General features: G+C 36.0%; 1 protein-coding gene across 1 annotated transcript in view; it reads right to left on the reverse strand.

Annotated features, from left to right (window-relative positions):
* The window catches only part of LOC144975383 (uncharacterized), a 41,851-nt gene extending 39,428 nt beyond the window's left edge, over window positions 1–2,423 (reverse strand). The window contains exon 1 of the mRNA XM_078919398.1: window positions 2,270–2,423. The gene's annotated coding sequence lies outside the window, so the exon portion shown is untranslated. The remainder of the gene's footprint in view (window positions 1–2,269) is intronic.
* Window positions 2,424–7,500: the final 5,077 nt, after the last annotated feature.

Below are 7,500 nucleotides of genomic sequence, written 5' to 3' on the forward strand. Positions count from 1 at the left end.
TAGTTCTGATCGAGACAATTGTGTGATTACTAGTCACCTAAAACAATAACAATGATCAGAGAAAGGCCTTTTTCATTACGTTATTATTTTATAAACAACCAACCATGCTTGTGCGACCACGTTTGAAGGTGTGCCACAAATTCCATGATTTGCTTGGTCAAAAATCTACTGGTTAATAATACTCTTCAACAGTCATAACGTCACTTCCTTCCTAATGACGCATGGTAACTTAGTAACACTGGCTCTAAACTATCGGAACAATGGCGGACGCCCGTATGCAATACTTCTCCGACGAGCATAAAAGTGTATCCAGAGGAGAAAAACATTATAAATCTGATCACGTTTTGAATTTTATACATTCTGATCACATGATATGTGAAAAAAGTTCTAGCCAGCATGAAACATAAAAAGTACCGATTTTCTTTGTTTAGAACCAAGCTGCTCGTTGCCGGGCGACGTGACATCAGACTATTGAATCCTCTTGTGCGATAACTAGTCACCCATTTGGCGGTATCAAAACAATAACAATGATCAGAGAAAGGCCTTTTTCATTCACGTTATTATTTTATAAACAACCAACCATGCTTGTGCGACCACGTTTGAAGGTGTGCCACAAATTCCATGATTTGTGCGGCTATGTGGTCTAGTGGTATGACACTCGCTTTCGGATCGGAAGGTCCTGAGTTCGAGCCTCGCTCGGCGCATAGTTGAATCCTTGGAGAAAGCTCTTTACTCACAAATTAGGTGTAAAAGACAGCTGATTGGTTTGTTTGTTTGTTTTTAAGGGTTTTACGGCGCTTGCAACACATTTAGGTTAGATCAGCGTCAGTAAAAAGGAAGAAAGTGGGAAAGTAAAAAGTTCTAGAATTACAACTAAAAAGCACCCAAGAGAAAGTAAGACAAAGGGGAACTGGGGACAAATAGGGATCAGATGTAGATGCCAAGAGCACACCACCAATGTACTTAGTTTGAGATCACCTACAGTCTCATCCGGACACAAGCACAAAATCTAACAAAGAGGAATACTCTCAAATGCTTCCATTATACATTCAAAATAACAAATATAATAATAAATAACAGAGAGATGATTTACAAGGAAAAAAATATCATCTCCCAAAACAAAAACAATGCATTTGACTTTTTCCCTCCCAGCTAGGACTCCGGCCAGGGCCAGGACAAAACCATGTAATCTCATTCCAAGACAAAGACAGAAAGCATCTTGGAAAACAGATATAAGGGGATAGAAGACACAGTATGTACCCACCCCCCCCCTGCCCACTATGGGAGGTCAGGAACCCCACCCAGTCAGCTGATTGGTAATTATAAACAATCTTTTGGTGCGCATGAATACAAATTCAACGTTTTTAGTTTTGGGTCAAATTGACATTCAAGCAAAAGGAGAAAGATACAAATTATGGTGAATGAAAGTACTATGTTGTGTTATTGGGCACGGTAAAAAAATAACTTGTTTAATAAATACATAGATATGAAAGAATCGTTTATTATATTACATGTTTTACCTTCCGTTCACTTTGATTCTATAGAAAATCAATGAAGCTTTACTTGTTCTTGGAAATTGAAAGGGGCACAAATGTATCTACATTATGGTTTATCATTAAACGTTTTATTCAACTATACAATATTATTATTATTATAGACTTTTTCCTTCCATGTAATCTTTGGAAATAGATATAAACATTGATATGAGAGACCTTCTGGGAGTGATTTAAACTTCCTTATAAAAAATCCAATTCATCGCATAGAATTATTATTATTATTATTATTATTATTATTATTATTATTATTATTATTATTATTATTATTATTATTATTATTATTATTATCATCATCATCATCCATATCATCATTATCATCATCATCCATATCATCATTATTAATATTATAATATAATAATAATAATAATAATAATAATAATGATGATGATGATGATGATGATGATGATGATAATAATAATAATAATAATAATAATTATTATTATTATCATTATATTATTATTATTATCATTATTATTACTACTACTACTACTACTACTACTACTACTACTACTACTACTACTACTACTACTACTACTACTACTACTACTACTATTATTGTTATTATTATTATTATTATTATTGTTATTATTATTATTATTATCATTTGTTGTAGTAATAGTAGTAGTAGTAGTAGTAGTAGTAGTAGTAGTAGTAGTAGTAGTAGTAGTAGTAGTAGTAGTAGTAGTAGTAGTAGCACACGTACACAAACTTACCGTCAAGTACTATATCATTTTATTATTTAGTCCATGTCTTCTGAAAAAAGAACTAGAATTGAATACTTCATAAAGGAAGTCTAACACACACACAAACACATTGAGATACAACTTATAGGACCCTGGCCTCTCTGAAGGACGTGATTATACCAATGAGACACAGTTACTTAACACACACAACACACACTACACACACACAACACACACACACACACTTGGGCTATATATACATACATATGTAAGTGAAACGCAATACTGGTTTGAAAAACAGGTTTTGTTAGGACTTCGCTTATTACGTAGACAGGTTAATAATGTTGTGTAGGCCATTTTGATGTGTGGGTGGGTGCGTGCGGAAGGGGGGTGGGGGGGGGGGGGGGGGAAGGGTGGAACCCCCTGAACCACCCCCCCCCCTGGATAAATTCGAGCTTCTATATGTTATAGCGACGAAACATCCACTAATTTATGTGATTGAATCGATTTAAATGGGCACTCCAACCAATACATAATTTAAGGGATGGTTTGGGTCTAATTATTAGGAAAATCCTTCAAAAACTTGATGTTGAGATTTTTGTTGAAAACGATATTTCATTATCTTAGAAATAATATTATTGAAGTCTCAAAATATAAATAAAGGCACGAAAAACGCGGTCGTAAAGTGTAAAGGTAGTAAGAAGAATGTGAAAAACGGAAAGCTATTTTGCTTTTTTCTCAATATGTCATTTTTCTAGGGCTATGGGATACTGTGTCAAACATTTCTCAGAATCTTTTCCATGAAGTTGTCTGAAAATTCCCACAATTGTCACAGAGATGATGTAGTATGTCACCAATGAGATATTATTTTTTGAAAAGGTATGTGTTTCCTGACTTATATTCCATAACTATCAAATTTTAACATCAGTTTTTTCAAAAAATTTTGATTTACAACTTTGTAATGTTCTAATAATAATCCCATAAGCTGAAGCGGTAAAATCTCTCTGTGGTGACACAAAATGATACAATGTTGATAAGCCGGAAGAATATGGAGGTTATACCTTCATTAGTTTTTATTTCGGAAAATTTGCCATGCATAAGATTAAGATTGTTATGATTTTAAATGCCAGACCAGAATCAGAATGCAAGACGGGTATCAACAGCAGATAATGTATTTTTTTCACCAAAAATTTTGTTATTTTTAACCTAACCTATATGACAAAATAGAACGATTAAAATCACTAAATAAAATAGGAAATCAACATATTTTTTAGAAAAGACCCGAACAGCCCTTTACACTTGTGTGGCTATATGGTCTAGCGGTATGACACTCCCTTTCGGATCGGGAGGTCCTTTGTTCGAGCCTTGCTCGGCGCATAGTTGAGTCCTTGGAAAAGGCTCTTTACTCACATTTTCTCACCGCAATCAGGTGTATAATGAGTACTTGACCATTAACAGCGTTGTCTCTGTCCGATAAAAATTGTAATATCGCCTGACAGGCGTCATGTGGTGATAATGACAATGATGATAATGCTGTTACTGCTGCTGCTGTTGATGATGATAATGATGATGATGATGATGATGATGATGATGATGATGATATGATGACGATTATAATGACGACGACGACGATGATGATGATGGTGATGACGATGATGACGATGATGACAACGACGACGACGACGATGATGATGATGATGATGATGATGATGATGATGATGATGATGATGATGAAGATGAAGATGAAGATGACGATTGTTTATATCATCCTTTCTCATTTAGGTAATCATAACACAGGTGACGAAAAGTCACAGCCACTTGACCACCAAACGTTAATATATAAAAAAATGAGTGAAACCGTAGCAAAGTGGACAGAGGAAAAAGCCCTTGGCCTTGACCAGTATGTTACGCATGTACAATTATTATTGACAACCATGTTGAAAACCACTTGACCTACGGTGTACCCTAGTCTTTGCTTTGTACCCAGAAGGTACCAAGTTTAATATCACGCTCTGACATGGAACTCGACAAATATCAATGTAAAGATTTTGTTACCAAAGCCAAAACATGAAAAGTAGTCCTTCAGAACCATAAGTAAAACAGGAAACCATGTAAATTGTTTGGCCTTTATATACTATAGTATATTTTTACGGTCGAAGGTACGATGTCGTTTTTACAACAATTGCACTGGAATGCCCACTAGATAGTTGTAGTTTATAACTTGTCAAAAGACACATAATTATTCGTCCCCAATGTGTTAGAAAATTGGAAAAGTAAACTCCACTATACTTTCTATTCATTTTCTTTGTTGTTCTTTGACGCAAATCCTTCGATTTCGAGTCTCCAATCACTCGCAACTCACGAGCCGATTACATTCAGTTTTTAAAAAAAGTTTTTACTTACAAAAATGTGTACTTTCGACGGTCTGCATTTACAGTTTTTTAAAGCCAGTGTCAACAGCAACCGGACACTTTTTACCTCTACCATTGGTAACCAACTTATTTTCCTTCCGAATCGAAGCTCTCTCGCTGTCTTGTTGACGGTATGACGTATCCTAGTTACAAGTCTCAGTCTAAGCTTGTGAAGTCATGCCTCAGCAAATGAATAAAACTTGGCCAAACTTAGTCCGCAGGTGCCGTGATTATAGTCGATTACTTGCTTAGTCAGTTGACATGAAATCCAAATTTTCAAGTCCTTGACTAAAGTCAGAGATAGAGACTAAACCCTACTCCGGTTCATGAAAACGGCCCCTGGATATTTCAACGATAACGATGGCAAACGGGAAGTAAGGGTCTCAAACAGCGCATTAATTTGATCACCATCATCATCATCATCATCATCATCATCGTCGTCGTTGTCGGCGTTGTCGTTGTCATCGTCATCATCATCATCATCATCATCATCATCATCATCATCATCATCATCATCATCATTGACATAAGCATCACCATAATAGCTTCCACCACAACATCATTCAGACTTGTTATTTAAGTCAAACTGTTGTTAACCGGAATTTATCTTCAACCTTCAATTTTTATACTACCCTACCCCCCCCCCCCCCCTCCCTAAAAAAAAACAAACAAAAATATTTAGCTTTTTATATAGCGCAATATCCACTAAAGGTGCTCAAAGCTCATCATCATCATCATCATCATCATCATCATCATCATCATCATCATCATCATCATCATCATCATCAACATCATCAGCATCATCATGATCATCATCATCATGATCATCATCATCATCATCATCATCATCATCATCATCATCATCATCATCATCATGATCATCATCATCATCAGCATCATCATGATCATCATCATCATCATCATCATCATCATCATCATCATCATCATCATCATCATCATCATCAGCATCATCATGATCATCATCATCATCATCATCATGATCATCATCATCATCATCATGATCATCATCATCATCATCATCATCATCATCATCATCATCATCATCATCATCATCATCATCAACATCAGCATCATCATCATCGTCGTCGTTGTCATTGTCGTCGACGTCGTTGGCGTTATCATTATCATCATCATCATTGTCATTCGCATCACGATCACAGCCACCACTTTTGTTGACCGGAATTTTTCTTTATTCTTCCATTTTTATACTAACCACACACCCCCCCCCCCCCCCCCCCCTAAAAATACAACAACAAAAATCTTGAGATTTTATATAGCGCAATATCCACTACATGTGTTCAAAGCTCGTATTAAGAATTTGGTCAGAAAACTCATCCTTCTTGTATCGATTGTGTTAAATGACTCAGCAAAAACGCTCAAACCTGGGACCTCGTGAAAAGAATTCACAATTAATTTAGACCCTAAAGTCAATTCTTAGCATCCGTTTTACCCCAACATGACGCATGACACAGATCGTTGGTGACACATTTAATCATGAATCTTAATGGGTCAACAGTCAACACTCCATTGATTAGCATGTAATATAAATGTGGTCTTGCCCTATGACACTCGATTTCGGATCGGAAGGACCTTAGGTTCGAGCCTCTCTCAACGCTTGGAGAAGGCTCTTTACTCGCATTCTTTCAACGTGCTCAGATGTATGAGTATCTGGCCGTTAACAGTGTTGTCTCTGTCGGAAGAAAAAAATATGGTTATATCGCCTAACAGACGGCCTGCTTCGTTCTACATGTTATGTGTTTCTGTTGGTCAGGGACCCTTTGTAAAGCGCTTTGAGCACGTTTAGTGAGTTTTGCGGCCTATAAAAGCTCAAGTTTAAAAAAACCAAACAATTTTGAGTGATAAAACGTGTTTGTTTTTTTTAAAGCAATATGAACAAAGGGGGATAACTCATTTAAATTTTGACTCTGAGCCATGGTTTCCCGAAAGCAGCTTATTATCTACCGTTTTCTAATTTTGTCGTCTTTTGTTTGTTTTTGGGTTTTTGTTTTTGTTTGGTTTCTTTTTGTTCTAATGGTACAGTGGATTTTCTAATACCTCTTGAATCCTATTTAAGAACATTTTTCAATGGACGATAACAACACCGATTATTGTTTGATTTTGTTATAAAATACAATAAATAATGTTTTTCTCTATAAGAGCTTTCATTTGTTTGCTTCACGAGGTATTCTTTTCTTAACATTTTAAGTAGTATTCCAGAATTTTAAAAACACTTTTGTGGAAAAGAAGATAATAAAGAGCGAAACTCATTGGATTTGTGTTCGATATTCGTTTTCTTATGCTTGTAATATATTTAAATCCATAATGATTTTGATTTTTTTTTTCGGGGAGGTTGGTTATCTGGAAGTTATCGAATTCTTTATACTTCAGGTGTTTTATACCACAGCATCTGTGGACAGACTCTTAGGTCATGGTCAGTGCAGCTGGACCCATCCTGGCATTCTCTAAGGATGTGCTACATCGTCTGCTCTGGGCATCCACATGTACACAAGCTAGACTCAGCCAGCCCCCATTTTTTCATGCTTCGAGCATGAAATTTTTGGCCGTGTGCTCTGTTTTATAATGAAATGATCATAATTGCACCTAATTAAACCTCTGGCTGATGCCGCAAAAGATGAGAATTAAGATCTCATCAGGCAAAAATCCTTTTTCAACACCCTTAACAATGCTAATTAATCTCTCATCTCCATTTCGCTTTTAATGTTTCATTCATCATGTTTTGTTGATGAGAGGGAAATCCTAAACGTCCACCTTATCTGTCTTGGTTCATTAAACCGTGGCCTTCGTAAAGTTATGGCCTGACACTGACCA

This window comes from Berghia stephanieae, chromosome 6, assembly GCF_034508935.2.
Source record: "Berghia stephanieae isolate SIO BIC M18660-M18661 chromosome 6, UCSD_Bste_1.3, whole genome shotgun sequence".
NCBI lineage: Eukaryota > Metazoa > Mollusca > Gastropoda > Nudibranchia > Aeolidiidae > Berghia > Berghia stephanieae.